The sequence below is a fragment of the Lissotriton vulgaris genome, chromosome 11 (genome assembly GCF_964263255.1).
Source record: "Lissotriton vulgaris chromosome 11, aLisVul1.2, whole genome shotgun sequence".
NCBI lineage: Eukaryota > Metazoa > Chordata > Amphibia > Caudata > Salamandridae > Lissotriton > Lissotriton vulgaris.
The window spans coordinates 214,882,680-214,901,159 of NC_141699.1; positions in this window are offsets into that span (position 1 = coordinate 214,882,680).

The following is an 18,480-nucleotide window of genomic DNA, read 5'->3' on the forward strand; positions in this document are numbered from 1 at the left end:
GTGGTCTAACAGCAGAGGACAGACCGCACCTTGCAACGCGAAAGGTTGAATACGAGCTGGACCTATAGCTCCACCGCCGGTGCTCAACAGCACCAACGAAAGGATACGGACTAGAGCCTACCAGTGATGGCTCACTGCTAAAAGGACACTGTGACGAAGAGATCTTGTGTATTGAACTGAATTCCGCCCTCAACTACTTGGTCAAAATGTTCATTGGTCACATTTTTAAGTCAGAAACATTTATGCTATGTAGTGCGTTTGAATGTTACAAATGCAATTTCCTATGTGCTGCATTCTGCCCATCACATCAACTGTCCATGATTATATGCCAAATGTTAGTATTGACAAATGCTAATTCTTCAACCGCGCCTGTTTATTTGTACCCCCATCAATTACAAAAATGAACTCTGTAATGTAAAAAGGGGCGACTGTGGAAAATTAGAGAAATTGATGTACATAAACAGCGTTCATTTCCCTTTTTTCCCACTCCTCTCCCTGTAAGCACCATGAATACCATAAAATATTGACCGCATCACTCCGCCAGTAAAAGCCCGTACCCATATGTGCATGACAGCCATTCTAGGCACCCTGGCCCTTTTGCCCGCTCATTAGAATCACCGGCTTCCCTTCTGCACGTATCTGAACCTCCCCCCTCTCTCACATGCATAGACTAAGAAACCCTCTCCCTCTGCGCGACCCTGCCCTGAAAGGCAACCCTCCTGCTTGACCCACACAAACCCCCCATTCCCTCTTGAAGAGGCATCCTTCGCCTTAGCTGACATAGCCCTCCCCAGCTGCACCTGACTGCCCCCGCTCTCTCACGCATAAGTCATAAGATCTCTCTCTCTCTGTGCGACTCTGTCCCTGTGCACACCCTGGCTCCCCCTCCCTTCTCCCTCACACGGGCAAGTCATAAACCTTCTTCTTCTGCAAGACCCTGTCCTTGGGAGTCACGGCCGCGCCTGACCAGCACCTCCTTTCCTTTCATGAATAACCCCTCTGTTAGTAAACCCTCCCTCCGCGATTGACTGTCCACACGTGTCTGAGGTCATCGCCTAAGCCAGGAGATACTGTTTACTGCTTATTGTATGGAATCACTCCTCTTCAAAGGACCCACTATTGATCCTGACCACCCCACCCCCTGGGCTATGATCAGGGGCACACATCCTAAAAGCTGGCGGAACACTCAGCTGCGTGATTACCCTCCCCTCTTATCAGCAGGTCAAGGGTCCCTATTGTGAACATATGTGGGGTAGGATTGACACGAGGATCATGGGGATGTCTTTTCCGTGTTTCACAATGTCGCGATTGTAATGCTAAGTGTTTTGTAAGGTATAAAAGACGATGTTTCAGCTCACTTGTTAGAGCACCTCCCGAAAGACACTGTGTTTCGTGTCCGAAATGACAGGCTCTCCTCATGAGTAATAAATCCTGTTCTTGTGATTCCTGCTCCCAGCGCCCGTCTCTTTATTTTGGTAACTATTCAGAATGGGAACTAAGAGGCGACTTGCGCCAGCCATCCGGGCATCGATACTAAGATGGCCACACATTCAACATACCCATTTCTACCATTAACTGGAAGAAGGTTGAAAGCAGAAAAAATAGCAAAAATAGGCTATGTCCCAGAAAAATGCCAAACCTGTGTAAAAGATTTTGGTTTTCTGACAAAAGTCGGCTTGTCCCTGAAAGCTGGGAAGATGGTGATTTCAGCACCACAGTCCCTTTTTTGATACCATTTGCAGGGGAAAAAACAGATGCTTTCATCTGGGGCCCTTTTTTCCCTTTTTTTAAAAAAACCAACAACATTTAGCTGTATTTTGGCTAATTTCTGGGTCTCCTCCAGGGGAATCCACAAACCCTGGGTACCTTTAAAATCCACATGATGGTGGAAAAAAAGACGCATATTTGGCGTGGATACCTTATGTGGTCAAAAAGTTACAGGGGCCTAATAGCCAAAAAAAAGGCTTTGCACAGGGGGGAAAGAGCCTAGCAGCCAAGGGGTTAAAAGCCTGTCTCACATTGCAGTCAGAGAAAGAAAAGTAAACACCCATTCTCATGTTAAACGAATAAGCAGCAATTTTTCAGAAGACATGACCTGGCATTAGCCCTCTGTCTTTGGCGTACAGCAAATGTGTCAAGATAAATAGAAAATGTACAGGCATATTTGATTGATCTCTCCACCAGAAATGGGTTGGCGACCCACAGTTTGAGAAACACTGGTTTACAGAATGGATTTAATTCAGCTGTTTACATTTGATGTAAGAAAGCTGATGAACCATACGAAACGTTATACAGAGCTGTTCTTTATAAAAAAAGGCAGAATGCCAGGATAACATTATTTCAAGAGGCCCACTTTACCTTACAAGAACATGTTAGAATAGCAACAAAATTTAAAGGACTGCTATACTCGGCCAGTTATCTTACGCTAGGAATATATCTATGAAGATAGACTGTAGAGTTCCATTTTAATTATTATCAGCAAAGTGGGATCCCGAAGGGATATATATCATGGTGCATGGGTTGTTGAAAGGGAGAAAAGTTTGCTTGTTAAATTTATACAATCCTAATACTGAGGAAATTACGGGCCATATGTATCATCATGACCATTTGCGATTTCAAAATAGCGATTTTTAAGGAATCGCTATTTAGAAATCGCAAAATGGTATGTATGTAGGAAATCGCTTCTTTTTAGCGATTCCTTAACATTCCTAAATTGCGATTAGCAAATTGCTGATCGCAAATTTCCCATTCATTTCTATGGGCCAGGAGGCCCATAGGAATGAAGGGGAAATTTGCGATTAGCAATTTGCTAATCGCAATTTAGGAATATATTCAAGGGTGCAGGGGTGTCACAAGAACACCCTGCTGCACCCCTGAAAATGACATGTGTGGGCATATGGCGCACATACATACCCTAAGGGCATGTATGAGCGTCATATGGCACCTTTGGATTTTAAATAAATTGCTTCTGTAAAAGAATTCGCAACTTACCACCAACTAGTAGTTGGTGGTAATTTTGTGTATCCTTATGGGCATTTTTGAATTAATTTTCCTTTGATACATTGCATTTAAGGAATCGCACAATTTGCGATTCCTTAAGTGCAATCGCAAAATAAGGAATGGCAAATTTTGCGATTCCTTATTTTGCTGCCAAAATGTTTCATACATACCATTTAGCTAATTAGCATTCACAAAGGCCGAAATTCTGCGAATTTCGGACTTTGCGAATGCTAATTTGCTTGATACATATGGCCCTACTTTCTTTCCTGGACCTAATGCCACCATACCTGGGAGCCCTGATGCTTTGGGCAGGCGACTTTAACTGTGTAATGTCAGCTATAGAGAACAGACATCCCTCATGACCATGACCATAAATGAATACTTTTCAGTTGATCTACATTATGACAACATTGAACATGATAGACGTGTGGCAAACAAAATATCCAGAAAATCTAGTCTGCTCCTATCTGATGGAGACATATAGCTGGAGATTACTTACTTTTGAATTATCCCTAGGCGCCAGACTAGACCTGTAAAATGTCCCACAGCAGTACCTCTGCACGTCTGTAGACTGCCTTGAGTGACTCTGTAGTGACATCGTCTACTAGATGTGACGTCGACAGAGGCCATATAAACCCTCCCCTTATGCTCTGATGTTAGTGTCTTGCTTTCTGCGCTTCCAATGTGTATCCAGAGAGCGGTTCCTCTGGCTGTTTTTTGGCCTATCTCAACAATTTTTCTCCACAGAATAGTGTTTTTTTTCCTCGCGGTTCAAACCCAGTGGGTCCTGTGGATGTTAGATGTCAGCCACAGACCCTAATATTTGTATGTGGTGTCTTGGCGAACACCTGATTCCAAGGAGTGTGACTCCTGTCGCCAACTTAAACCAAAAGCATTGTGGGAACGCCACGTGAAGCTTTCGGTGGTGCGGCTGTCACAGGCTCGATGTCGTTCACAGCCACCTTCTCTTTCCAAGGAAGGCTAATGGGCCCGCTTGAGGGCCTACTCCAGAAGTCCCTCCCACAAGTGTCCTTTGACCTCGATGTCCAAAGGCAATTTGCGACGTAAGCGGTTGAAGACGCAGCATTCCCTGACTTTGCTGAGTGCGTGCAGTATCTCTGATGCCCCTCCCTATCCTCAGGTTGAGGAGTCGAGCAAGAGTCTACCCCGTGGCTTCTGGTATTCCCTGGGGCCGGGGTAACTCTTAAACAGATGAGGTAATATTATTACTCCCTTCATGCCATCTTTAGATCCCCACCTTCCTCTGGTGCGCATTACAGCCCCAAGGAGGCCAGAGGAGCCCTGACTAAATCAACGCTGGCAAGGTCTCCCTTGGCGTCAGTGAAGCACTCCGGATCCGTAGTGAGATCTGTGTCATCTCCAGGGCACAGCCCTTTGGGGTTACCAGCTGCAATGCCAGTGTCCGATCAGCCGGCTCCCACAGCGCCGATCAGCTCTACGAAATCTCTCCTCTGTGTCGGTGGAGCAGATCCCCTCCGGCTACTTTCCTTCTTCTTTAAAGGAGACCCCTACTGTTCTTTCTTCAGGAGAACAGAGTTTTGTAGAGATCGAGAAGCAATTGGGTTTATTCCACCCATGACTGACACTGCTCAGCCTCCCTGGAGGTTAATTGGATACCTGAGCTGGGTGAAGCTAAAGTCCTTGAGTCCTCCTCTTCCTCTGGCTTGTTTTGTCCTCCCGGCCTCACTGCTGAGGTTAGCTCAGCTTTCGCTGAGCTTCTGAGGGGGGCAGCTGTGGTTCTGGAGTTACAGCTCCCTTCTGTGGGGTAATTGACCATAAATGGGGGTCCTTCATTGAGCCTTTGCTCCCCTTCAGTGAAGTCCTATTTGATATTTTACTGAGCTCTTGGGCTAAACCCATTACGGGGGCCCCAGTGGACCAGTCTATAGCTCATAGACACTGTCCTGCCCCAGGAGACCCGGCCTGCCTTCCCCAGCTGCCTACTCTGTGCAGCTTTGTGGTTCAGGCTGCTACAGCCTTCCCTAACATCAGTACTCTTCCTAACGTCCCTCCAGACAGGGAGTCTCGGGATACCGATACTTTTGGTTGGCGTATTATTTTCTGCCACCAGTACCGCTTTGCTGTCACTTAATACCGCTTGTGTTCTGATCAGGTTATCCAGTATTTGGGTGTCTTTCATAGATTCACATGCCTGAATCATTCCCGTCGTCGAGACGGGAGCCTCCGGTATATAAAATAGTAATGTCCTAAGACATACATATAAAAGAATAGGCCTAAGGGTCTCACCTTAGTGTCCTATCTAGGTCCTTATGCAGGAAGGACCAAACAGAGTAGGCCCAAGGGTCCCACCTTGGTAGCCTATCTGTGTCCTTTTGTAAAAAGGACCAAAGTAAAGAGAAACAACCAATCAGCTACTACCTCCTTCCAGAACCTTCCTGTCAGGAGCCTCAGTCTCTCAGATTTTCTACCGCACGTTGTGCTAGGAAGTCTCCACCTGAGTTCTCCTCAGGAAACTTATTCTTTTCATCAAAACTCGATATTTTCACAACTTCTTTGCCATGGCTGATAGCCAGAAAAAAGGACTATTTCGAGCCTGTACCTCATGTGGCAAAAAGAGGCTGCACGTGGAAGATAAACATGAGACCTGTTTATACTGCCTCTACCCCCAACACCAGGCCAAGGACTGCAGAATATGTAGGACATTCTCACATAAAACCCAGAAGGACCGGGAAGGACGTCTGGTGCCTCGCAGTTCTCCTTGAAGAGGCCTAGGGTTTCCTCTCCTGGCCCCTCAGACACCCCTCCTAAGAAGGCCAGAAAGTCTTCAGAGGGCAAGCCACCTGTGTCTGACAAGGACCTTCCTGTCCCCAGGAAGCAGCCGCTGATTCCGACGACGACAACAACGTCGATGGCCTCCTCAGCGCTGAAAACCGTCTCTACATCGACGACAACAGTGTCGACGACGACGGCCTCGTCGGCGTCTTCCTCGGCGACGAGAACAACACCTTCATCGTCGACGAGTAGACCGGTGCCATCTACTGTTCCCTCGACGACTAGGACTACGTCGTCGACGACGCGGTCGACGCCGAAGACATCGACGACGACACCGTCGACGAAAGCCACAACGTCGACGAAGCCTCCTTCGTCGACGAGGAGCACCCCGTCGACGGCGACGAAGCCGTCGACGACGGCAAAGTTGTCCTCAGCGAGAACAACGTCGACGAGGGCATCGACGACGGACATACCGTCGACGAAGAGTAAAATTCCGCAGACGACGGAAAGCTCTTTGGTGGCACCGTCGACACAGGCGTTGACGGCAACTAGTACCTGGAAGGAGTCTGAGCTGCTCTCACATGCTATGGATGCCCAGGCGTCCCATGTCACGATCAAGTTTACTAAAAAGCCAATCACACCGGACATGACATCACCTAGTAAGGTGCAATAACTAACACCATCCTGCTTCTTACAAGACGAGGAACTGGATGAGGAACTGTTTACCCAGGCCACTAGCCCTTCGGAACTGGTGCTTAAGTGCCAGAGTACAGATGAGGAACAAGATGTTGAGAAATATGTGGATCAAACTGTCCATACTCAGGTACACACACAAGTGACACTAATGGTGTGCCTGCCAGCATCCATAGTTTCGGACCTACAATTCCTCATCAAAGACTATGAAGAGCGGTTTCCAGAAAAAAACACTCCTGTTGCTCCTCCAGCTCCGCAGGTACCTGCTCCTGTACCACGACATAAGCCCCCTCCGCTGGTACTTCCTAGAACTCAGGATCCAGCACAAGACACCATCTCGTCCGACGACGATGAGAGAGACCATGAAGAGGGGGAAGTCCGCGATGATGACTCAGACCCTGACGCAGACCAGGACTACGTCACTCACTCTCCGGCCTCTCCAGAGCCACAGTCTTCGGAGTCTCCACCCGCAGACATTGGTGGCTACCATAACCTCATTGAGAGGGCAGCCAAAAGGTTCCATATGTCCATGGAAACACAGGAGACTGAATGTTTCCTCTATGATTTTAAGGAACCTGCAAAAAAGACAACAAGATCGATCCCGATTATTGACTACCTATTGAAACAGGGCAAACAACTCATGCAGACGCCAGCTTCTCTGCAAGTAATAGTGCCCAGGCTTGACAAAAAATACAAAGCTACATCTTCGGCACCAGCATGCCTCACGGGTCACCCCAAGGCAGACTCCGTGGTTACTCAAGCAGCACAGAAGAATTCGCGCAACCCTGCGTCTCCCTTATCAACACCACCCGATAAAGAAGGCAGGAAGCTGGATGCCATCGGAAAACGCTTTTCCACCACGTCTGCAACGACGGTGAAGATCGCAAATTCTATTGCACTCCTGGGTCGCTACAACCGTCAGCTCTGAGCGGACATCGCGCCCTACCTCGCTAACCTGCCAGAGGATTTGAAAGAGGAGGCACACTCGCTACTCCTAGAGGGCCAAACATCGGCTTCTGAATTGATTGACTGTGCCATCGACGTAGCCATGACTGGCTTCAGACAGCTGGCGGGCGCCGCTGTTCTAAGACGTCAGGGTTGGCTTAAGGCCACCTCCTTCCGCCAGGAAGTTCAAACTAAAATAATTGATATGCCGTATGATGGCGAACATCTTTTTGGCGAAAAGATCGATGAAGCCCTCACCACAATCAAAAAGGACACCGATACAGCCAGAGCTCTGGGAACTCTACAATCTAGAAATCAGTCCTTTCGTGGCAACAGAGGGAGAGGACAATCTACGCACAGAGGTTCCTACCAAAATAGGTCCTCTTACTCGTACTCCCAGGGCAAGACGCAGTTCCAACAGCGTCAAAACCAGACGGGACGTCAAACTTCCTACGACAAATCGACCTACAGGGGAAAAAACCAGAAGAGACCTGCTGGCAATCGCCAATGACTCTTCCCATTGGCCAGCCCTTCCACCATCACATTCTTTAAGACTTGGAGGAAAACTCTCCTTCTTCCTGCAGAATTGGCGACAAATAACGACGGACCGGTGGGTTTTACAACTTCTCCAATTCGGTCACTCACTGGAATTTCTTTCAAATCCCCCAACAACACCACCAGCCAAGCGGCCTCACAGACACCTACTGCTGCTTCTTCAGGAAATAGCTTCCATGCTTCAAAAGGGCGCAATAGAAAAAGTTCCACACGCCCAAAAGGGGGAAGGATTCTACTCCCACTTCTTCCTAATTCACAAAAAAGGCAAGAAATGGAGACCAATCCTCGACCTAAGAGCGCTCAATGTGTTCCTAAAGAAACAGTCGTTCCGTATGGTCACACTACAAGAGATCCTGGGACTCCTGGAGGAAGGCGACTACATGACGTCACTAGATCTGCAGGACGCCTATTATCACATCCCTATCCTCAAAGGACACAGGAAGTACCTCAGGTTCGCAGTAGCAGGAACCCACTACCAATTCCGTGTTCTCCCGTTTGGCCTCAAATCTGCCCCACGGATATTTACAAAATGCCTCTCTCTTGTGGCAGCCTTCCTTCGTCAACAGGGACACCAGGTTTTCCCATACCTGGACGACTGGCTGGTAAAGGCCCCGTCGGCAACAGCCGCAGCCGCGTCTTCCAGCGCCTGTCTGCATCTTTTCCGCCAACTAGGCCTGACTCTCAACAGAGAGAAGTCATCATTGAAACCAAGCAAAGTCATCACTTTCCTTGGAGCGACCCCGGACACGGAACGCGCGAGAGCCTTCCCCTCGCAGGAGAGAAAAACAAAACTTATCTCCTTAGCCACGTTAGTGGCATCCAAAAAGACTCTGACTGTCCGTACCTTCAAGTCGCTCCTCGGCATGATGTCTTCATGCATTCTGCTCATTCCACACTGCCGTCTCAAAATGCGCCCCCTTCCGGAAGAACTGACAAGACAGTGGACACAAGCTGCGGGATCATTCGAAGACCGCATACGAGTCACACGATCTATAGTCAACCATCTACAATGGTGGAGGTCAACCAAACACCTGTCGCAGGGACTGCCGTTCCTGCTTCCGGCGCAACCACATGTAGTCACAACGGACGCGTCCCTAGAGGGCTGGGGGGCGGTCCTGCAAGAACTACAGATCAACGGCAAATGGACACCACAGGAATCCAAACTCCATATCAACATTCTAGAGCTAAGGGCAGTCTTTCTGGCGCTCCAATCTGTCCTCCCACGCATCCGAAACTCCCCAGTGCTTGTCCGGACAGACAACACCACGACGATGCACTACCTGAACAAACAGGGAGGGACGCGTTCGCTTTCACTCTCTCAAGAATCTCAGAGAGTCTGGAATTGGCTCCTCGAGCATGGAATAACACTCAAGGCCGAATACGTTCCGGGCAAAGACAACGTCCTGGCGGACGCCCTGAGCAGGGAACAGTCTCTATCCCACGAGTGGGAACTGGACATGGAGGCGCTGAACTACATCTTTGCGGAGTGGGGAACCCCGCAGATAGACCTCTTTGCCACCAGGTAGAACGCCAAATGCCCAAGCTTCGCAAGCAGGCTTCCCCAACCAGGAACACTAGGGAATGCATTTTCCATAGCTTGGAGGAACGTGTTTGCTTACGCCTTTCCGCCATTTCCGCTGATACCCAGGGTCATCAGGAAGATGAAGTCGGAGCCCTGCACCCTGATCCTCATCGCCCCATCCTGGCCGAGGCAGATTGGTACACGGAACTGCATCGCCTGTCTATCCAACCACCTCTTCGCCTACACGGTCATCCGGCCCTGCTCACAATGTCCCAAGGACAGGTTCTCCACCCGAACCTGGGCCCTCTGAAATTATCAGCCTGGCTCCTGAATACCGCAAATTCAGCCACCTGAACATTCCGCAGGAGTGTAGAGATGTCCTCGCTAAAGCTAGAGCTGACAGCACTAAAAAGACCTATTCTCTTAAATGGAAGCGCTTCTGTGTCTGGTGTGCGACAGAAGGCCTACACCCTTTCCATGTCACCCCACAGCAACTGCTACCATATCTACTGCATCTGGCGCAGTCAGGACTTGCACATGCGTCCATCAAGGTACACCTAGCAGCAATATCCAGGTTCACAAGAACTTCTAAGGGTCCTTCCCTGTGGGCGGACAGGCTTATCAAACAATTCCTGAAAGGCCTATTCAGGTCCAAAACCTATCCCTCCGTCGTGGCACCTCAACGTGGTCCTTCACCAACTGATGAAGCATCCCTTCGAGCCTATCCACAAAACGGATATCAAATTCCTTTCATGGAAGACGGCCCTCCTCCTGGCCCTAACCTCAGCCAGAAGGGTTGGGGAATTGCAAGCTCTCTACATCCAAGACCCTTCTTTACAATTCAGAGACGACAGAGTCATCCTGCGCACTAACCCACGATTCATACCCAAAGTCCCCTCGGACTTCCACCTTAATGAGCCAGTGGTTCTAAAATCGTTCTTTCCAAACCCAACTACCTCGGCTGAAAGAACCCTGCATTCATTAGATCTGAAGAGATGCCTCAAATTCTACATCGACAGAACAAGACAATTCAGAAAATCATCCCAACTCTTTGTTGCATTCAGCAGACCAAGGAAGGGCATGCCCCTGACGAAACAAAGTATATCAAGGTGGATCTCTTCAGCGATAACTTTCTGCCATGACAAGGCTGGGCGGCCTTTGGACTCCACGAGAGCCATGTCCAAGTCTGCGGCACTGTTTGCTGGAGTGCCACTCCTGGACATCTGTAGAGCGGCGACCTGGAAGTCCCCGCATACCTTCACCAGGCACTACTGCTTGGATGCTGAGCTGACGAAAGATGCAGCAGTGGGCAGAGCAGTGCTTCGCCATCTATTCCAGTGAGGTGAGGCTTCTTGCTTCCCACCATCCTTGACTGGTATGCACATCTCTTTATTACTAGATACTACATGACATTGTATGTTGTGATTTACAGTCGCAGATATGTATTATCTGCAGACTTATATATGCTGTACCAACACAGAATGTGCATATTGTATTGCTTGCTACTCTGATTCAGGCATGTGAATCTATGAAAGACACCCAAATACTGGATAGGAAATGTGTTACTTACCTGTAACTGCAGTTATCCAGTATTAGTGTCTTTCATAGATTCACATGCACCCTCCCGCCTCCCCTGGAAGGACTCACCTATCTCTCTAACAAGTTTACGCCTAACTAGCTTGGTGCGTACGAAAATCTGAGAGACTGAGGCTCCTGACAGGAAGGTTCTGGAAGGAGGTAGTAGCTGATTGGTTGTTTCTCTTTACTTTGGTCCTTTTTACAAAAGGACACAGATAGGCTACCAAGGTGGGACCCTTGGGCCTACTCTGTTTGGTCCTTCCTGCATAAGGACCTAGATAGGACACTAAGGTGAGACCCTTAGGCCTATTCTTTTATATGTATGTCTTAGGACATTACTTTTTTATATACCGGAGGCTCCCGTCTCGACGACGGGGAATGATTCAGGCATGTGAATCTATGAAAGACACTAATACTGGATAACTGCAGTTACAGGTAAGTAACGCATTTCTTTTCTCACATGTTGTGGGATTCAGTTTTGCGCCTTCTCCCCTTGATCCTGGATGAGCAATTTGTCATTGATACCACAGAATCTGTTGGGCGAGCCATGGTTCTTTCTGTGGCACTTTGCTGGCATGCCTGGCTACGCACATGCCTTTCAATGGTCAACATTTGTTCAGCACTCACGCCGATCCTGCTTTACACCATTTTCTGGACAGTCGGGGTGGAGCAGAATCTTAAACTCTGTTTTGCTGTACCATCTGCTCCTCTTCTTCCTCCCATGCTGAGCATGTACGGCGTATGGTCTCCTTGATTTATTTCATATGTAAGCCGTAGGTCAGTGCCCATTGGCTTTCTAGTTTCAAACTTCACCTTTGGTTAGCACTCAGTGAGGTGCTCCTGCTTCCTGCAGGTATTTTATTACTACTTTTTAAACTGTCAATGACAGGCTATGGTCCCCGTTATTTGGGGCGCATATTGTTTTATGGCCCTATTGTGCTTCAATGCCTGTTGGTGCAAGGTGTTCATTTGCTTTTCCACCCAGGTTCTCATTAGGGTATTTTGCATGTATTGTGCGGATGTTCTGCTGCCTTTTCCCCAGTCCTGCAGGGTACTTTGTCTCTATGACTTATATAGGCATTCCTACATATGTTTCTGGTACTTTAGGATCCCTTGTAGGGGACTTCAAATTATATTCTTTGGTAAGAGAGTGCAAAGGGTTTCTCCTTTCTCCCTTTCCCCATTGTGTTGAGTGTCTTCTCCTCACTAGCCAGTGGTTCCTCCTTACACTCTATCTAGTGCCCTTTCTTTCCTAGTGGACAGAAGGGAAGAGGGTATAATTCTTAACCTAGGGTACATTTTCTGATCTAACCTACGCGATAATCCTTCTTTGGTCTCTTACAGGCATAGGCACTTAATGTGCTAGCTCTTGCTATGCATGGGCAAGAAGGACTCTTACCATTTCTATTACCCTCAAAGTTCCTTGTGTACTTACCGTGTCCGTATCTTAGCATGGATGGACTACTCTGCTGACACTTTTCTTGACTGTTCGTAATCTGCTACTGCGATGTCCGAAGCTGTTGTTGCTTTTCACTTTTGGGAAATGGTTTTATACTATTTAGGAAACATTTCTTTGAAGCATCACATACTAAATCTGACATTTATTTACTGAAATCGTTGTTCTTCCGATGTTGCCTTTTACCCCTCTTAGCAGTTTATGCCTGTTTTTCTTCTTACGTTTCTTCTTGAACATGTGCTCCTTGACCACCCTCTTTTGGGTTTGGTTCGTAAGGAGGTTTGGTGATACTTTTGAATTCTTTTTTTGGAGAGTCCCTTCATTTCTCACGATCGCGGACAAGGTTCTAGCCCCTTGGATGTCACAGGAATTGTTAACTGGGCACAGGTTGTCCAGTGGAAACTGGAGATTTCTTTTTTGCTTGTATATTTTTCTCTCTCTCCCTTCTCTTCCTTTGGAAGAAGTAGGGCTCTTTCTCCTCCATTGTCGTGGTATACTAAAGGTTTTTTGCTGTGTTTAGATTATACCTTCTGGCCATTTTATGGGTCCTGTCTTCTACTGAGATATTTCTTAAATGGCCTCCACACTTGTTATGCTGTATGCACTTCCACTTCATCTGTTATTTCAGTTCTCAATACTGATCCTTGGTTTTGGTTTTCCACTTGTGGCATTTGGTTTTCCAAAACTATTTACTCAGTCTTTTATCCACTGCTTCAGCCAGGTCCCTTTTTCTGTCTGATATTCTGTCTTAAAGTTAGAGACTAGTTATCTGAATAGGCCATCCTCGTGTTGGCCTTTGTTCAACTTCATCTTTTTAGAGTCCCTGATAGTGGTCTCCATTTCTCTATTCTAGTAGGATTGTTTTTCACCTGCTGTTTTCTTTTTCTGTTATCTCTCAGCCGCCTGATTGTAACCATACAGTCGGTAGTGTTGTTTTGTGTCTGATTGCTATTATCTTTCTGGGGTGTGTGATATCTTCCACCCCATCTATTCTTTTTATACGTACCATACGACTATTGCCAGCTTGCCGTTCTCAGATCTTCGGGCCATGATCAATGTTGTAAACATTTATATGTACCTTTCTTAGGAATATTTTATTATACAGTATATATGTGTGTAGCTATATATTTTTATATATATATATATATATATATATATATATATATATATATATATATATATATATATATATATATATATATATATATATAACCTACTGGCGGTCGCCAGTAGGTAGTTATAGTTAGGATTGTTTTCTATAGGAAATCCGCAACATTCTATTGGGAATAACTTTGGCGCCGGTTGAGAAATCTGCCTGTAATTTTCCTTAAATTTGCCTCGCTGCGCTCCGCTCCTTCCCTGAAAGTTTGGGGGGAACACGTCAAGCGGGGCCGAGATAAAAGGGGGGTCCCAAAACGTGTTTTCCCCATGTTAATTTCCATAGGGGGGTTGGACTCACTTTTAGCCCGAACGGCTGAATGGATTTCCACAAAACTTGGCAAAATTGTAGGGATTGGTAGCCCGATGTGCCTTTGCTATGTCTCAAGATATGTGCTCCAGTTGATTTTTGAGTAATTTAGGTTCAAAAAATATATATATATCTGGGCGGAGCCTAACCACACATCTGATCTGATTGGCTGTCAGCACTTCATTCAAGAAGTGTGGGCAGCCATCTTGGGACCAATATACATGATAGCACCTCATTAAAAAGCATTGTAGTTAATAGAGGGTTTTAGGACTTTAGTTACATTATAAATAATTTGTTGATGGTACCATACTCATTTTAGGAATTGTGGTGTGTTCTAAGGTGATTTTACCATGTGAAAAAGCCTTCTGCTGTGATATCATGAATCATGTTTAAAAGAAAACTAATATCTCATGATTTTCCCACAGTGGTTTGGAAGGGGATCTATAAGCTAAACTGAAAGCATATTTTCTGTAAATTCACATTATCTTTCTCAGTCATGTGAGAATGAAGTCTGACATTCTCAGTAAAACATGTACATCCAACAAGGACAGAGACTGTCAGTTGATTCCTTTGTGTTCTACTGCAGCCTCCTAGAGTGTTCTAAAGAACAACTAGAGCGCTAACAGTCCTACTTATTACAAAGGTATAGCACACCTGAAGCCATCGTGATGGGAATAAAGTGGTAGCTCTTAAAACTTTTAATTTAAAAAGGAACAAAATTAGGGGGTATATTATGCCATAGAAAGTATTATTAGTGCTGCAGAAAAAAAAATTAGGGCACATTTTGAGTGACTTCTCAAATCCTCTTCTATTTCATTAAACAATTCTGACATGCAGTGTCCCAAGATGGCCACCAGAGACAAAAGAGCCCAAATGTAGCCCAAATATCACCCAGATGTAGCCCAAGTATAGCCCAATGACAGAATGTCCCAGAGTGTTCTAAAGAACAACTAGAGCGCTAACAGTCCTACTTATTACAAAGGTATAGCACACCTGAAGCCATCTTGATTGGAATAAAGTGGTAACTCTTAAAACATTTAATTTAAAAAGGAACAAAATGAGGGGGGTATATTTTGCCATAGAAAGTATGATTAGTGCTGCAGAAAGAAAAATTAGGGCACATTTTGAGTGACTTCTCAAATCCTCTTCAATTTCATTAAACAATTCTGACATGCAGACTGAAACATGCACTTTGAATACCAGCAGCAGACTTCCCTGGTGAGCAGTAGCTTTACTACAGTGATCTAATGAGCAACTAGAGTGCTAACATTCAGAATTTATGGCAAATGTGTGACACATCTGAATGCCTTCTTGATGGAACCAAAGTAAACAAGCATTGAAAATGCAATAGATCTCGCCCTCGTTTAAGTTAAAGCCATTCTGTTTGTAATGAGGTGGCTTTTTAGCTTTGCTTTTATTAATGTTTTTTAAACTTTCATGTAAATAACATGCATCTGTATGCATATATGTATGCATGCATTTATAGTTGTATTTATATATATATACAGATTATATATGTATCTATATATATATATACATATACATACACATACATATATATAAATGCATATGCATATATATATATATATATATATATGTGTATATGTGTGCGTGTAGAGAGAGGTAGAGAGGTAAAGGTGTAGAGGTAGAGAGGTAGAGGTAGAGAGGTAGCGGTAGAGAGGTAGAGACTAGTAGAGAGAGAAGTAGAGAGAGGTAGAGAGCAGAGAGTGAGTTATAGAGAGTAGAGAGTGAGTAGTAGAGAGTAGTAGAGAGCAGTAGAGAGAGTAGCAGAGAGTGAGTAGTAGAGAGTAGTAGAGTGAATAGTAGAGTGAGTAGTAGAGAGTAGTAGAGAGTGAGTAGTAGAGAGAGAGTAGTAGAGAGTAAGTAGTAGAGTGAGTAGTAGAGAGCAGTAGAGAGTGAGTAGTAGAGAGTAGTAAAGAGTGAGTAGTAGAGAGTAGCAGAGAGTGAGTAGTAGAGAGTAGTAGAGAGTGAGTAGCAGAGAGAGAGAATAGTAGAGAGTAGTAGAGAGTGAGTAGTAGAGACTAGTAGAGAGAGAGTAGTAGAGAGTAGTAGAGAGTGAGTAGTAGAGTGAGTATTAGAGAGTGAGTAGTAGAGAGAGTAGTAGAGAGTAGTAGAGAGTGAGAAGTAGAGAGCGAGTAGTAGAGAGTGAGTAGTAAAGAGTGAGTAGAAGAGAGAGAGTAGTAGAGAGTGAGTAGTAGAGAGTAGTAGATAGTGAGTAGTAGGGAGTGAGTAGTAGAGAGAGAGTAGTAGAGAGTAGTAGAGAGTGAGTATTTGAGAGTAGTGGAGTAGGAGAGAGTAAGTAGTAGAGAGTAGTGGAGAATATTCCAAAGTTTGGCACAGCACCACTTGCACAATAAGTCCAATCAAATCATACCACTTAGAGTCCTTATTGAAGCGCTGAATCTTGGTGTATATTCAAATGCTTTTATTTTCCTTAAGTTTATGTACCACAGCCAGCCGAAACGTTTCGTTCTGTACAACAGAACTTCTTCAGGGCGTTCTTATTTCCTTCAAGTTATGTGGGTATCCTGTTGTCATATAACTAGATATTTCTTCCAAATGCTAGACGAGACGTAAGTACATTCTTATTCAAAGTGACTAGGTATCAATTTTACCCACACAATTCGGGCAGACTTGAATAATTTATAGCATCCTCATTCAAAAATTCCAAAGTATAGGACTTGATAATCCAAATCTGAAGGTTTCCCAAGAAAAGTCATTTTCAATCGTTCGGAATATCGGTGTTTAGGCAGATATGACCCAGGGACCCCCAGTATGCAAGGGGAATTAGTCCCCCCTCTGCAAACGCGCCAGTGGCCTGCATTGCAGAGAGGTGTAAAAAGGGGCATAGCCTCATTATACCTTTGTGCAATGCAGCCCCCTGGCGCATACCGGAGGTTCCAGGTGGGCTAGTTGGCCCCCAGGGACCCCTAGTATGCAAGGGGAATTAGTTCCCCCTCTTCAAACATGCACGGGGGCTGCGTTGCAGAGAGGTGTAAAAAAGGGTGTGGCCTCATTACACCTCTTTGCAATGCAGCCCCCTGGCGCATACTGGAGACTCGTGGTGGGCTAGTTGGCCCCCAGGGGCCCCCAGTATGCAAGGGGAATTAGTTCCCCCTCTTCAAACATGCACGGGGGCTGCGTTGCAGAGAGGTGTAAAAAGGGGCGTGGTTAATCAGTTTAATACTTTGCTCTCCATAGCAAATTGTCCTTCCACAAAATTTGCAAACAATTTTGAAATCTCCAAACTGGGTTTGGAAGTTTGGGACCATCTCACTTGTCTCTGGACCCGATGGAGTGGGTTGCTTACTTTGGGAGGTGCTGGGTGAAGATTGGGGATGGTTTTTTCAGTGAATTTATTAGGTTTTTTAGATGCTAATTCCTAACTATAACTGGTGTGAAACCTATGGTTTTTTCAGTGAATTTCAAAGGTTTTTTTAAATGCTAATTCCTAACTATAACTGGTGTGAAACCTATGGTTTTTTCAGTGAAAAAAATAAATAAAATATATATATATATATATATATATATATATATATATATATATATATATATATATATATATATATATATATATATATATATATATACATACATACATATATACATATATATCTCAGGGGTGTGGAATTTAACAAAATATCTACTTGTCCATCGGGCAGATTGCTTCATAAATCTACTTGTCCTGTAACAAAATCCACTTGTCCCTTTGGTGCCATGTAGTGAGGCGATTATGGCAGCAATTTCATTATATAAGAGCTCTGATATAGCCTCCCTGATTATGCCAGGGCTCATACCATAGTAGTATTTCAATACTTGCAATCCCCTTATGTTGCCACGTTTCTGCAGATCTACAAACTGGGTCCGAAGGTAGTGGTAAGCAATAGCTCTAGGGTTAGAATGCCCTTTTGAGTACGTGCAAACCTACTAACTTGCACATTTTAAGGGTGTTCCACAACTCTAGTCTAATCTTTTCCCATACTGAGAAATGTTGGAAATTTACTCCTGACAATGGCAGACATAAACCTTATTCCAAAGTTAGGAAAAAAGTGGCTGGAGGGATAGTGAACTTGCAAACACTCAGATTTTCGCATGAGTAAATTTACACATGCATATTTGCTGAAATGCAGTTCACAAATATTTTCTAGGATTACTATTTCTTGTCCTGCTTCTGTACATTTTTGGGAACTCACAAAAGCTGTATAGCTGCACTTAATGCAAGGACATATACCATGGGTGCACTTTTGAGATTTTCTTGAAAAATTGGGCCCCAAATTTGGTCTGGGGTTGACCGTGACCTTTTGCGTTTATTAAAATTTTGTCTCTCTCTATCTCTCTCTCTCTCTGTATCGGCTGGCTTCATAGTGAGTGACATCATTCTGCTCTTTCACAAGGAGCATATCGGCACACAAAGTAGTTGTGTTCTGTGCCAGTAACTACTGTGCCAGTGTGTGCTTTTTGAGACCAAAACAACTTTTACCAATACTT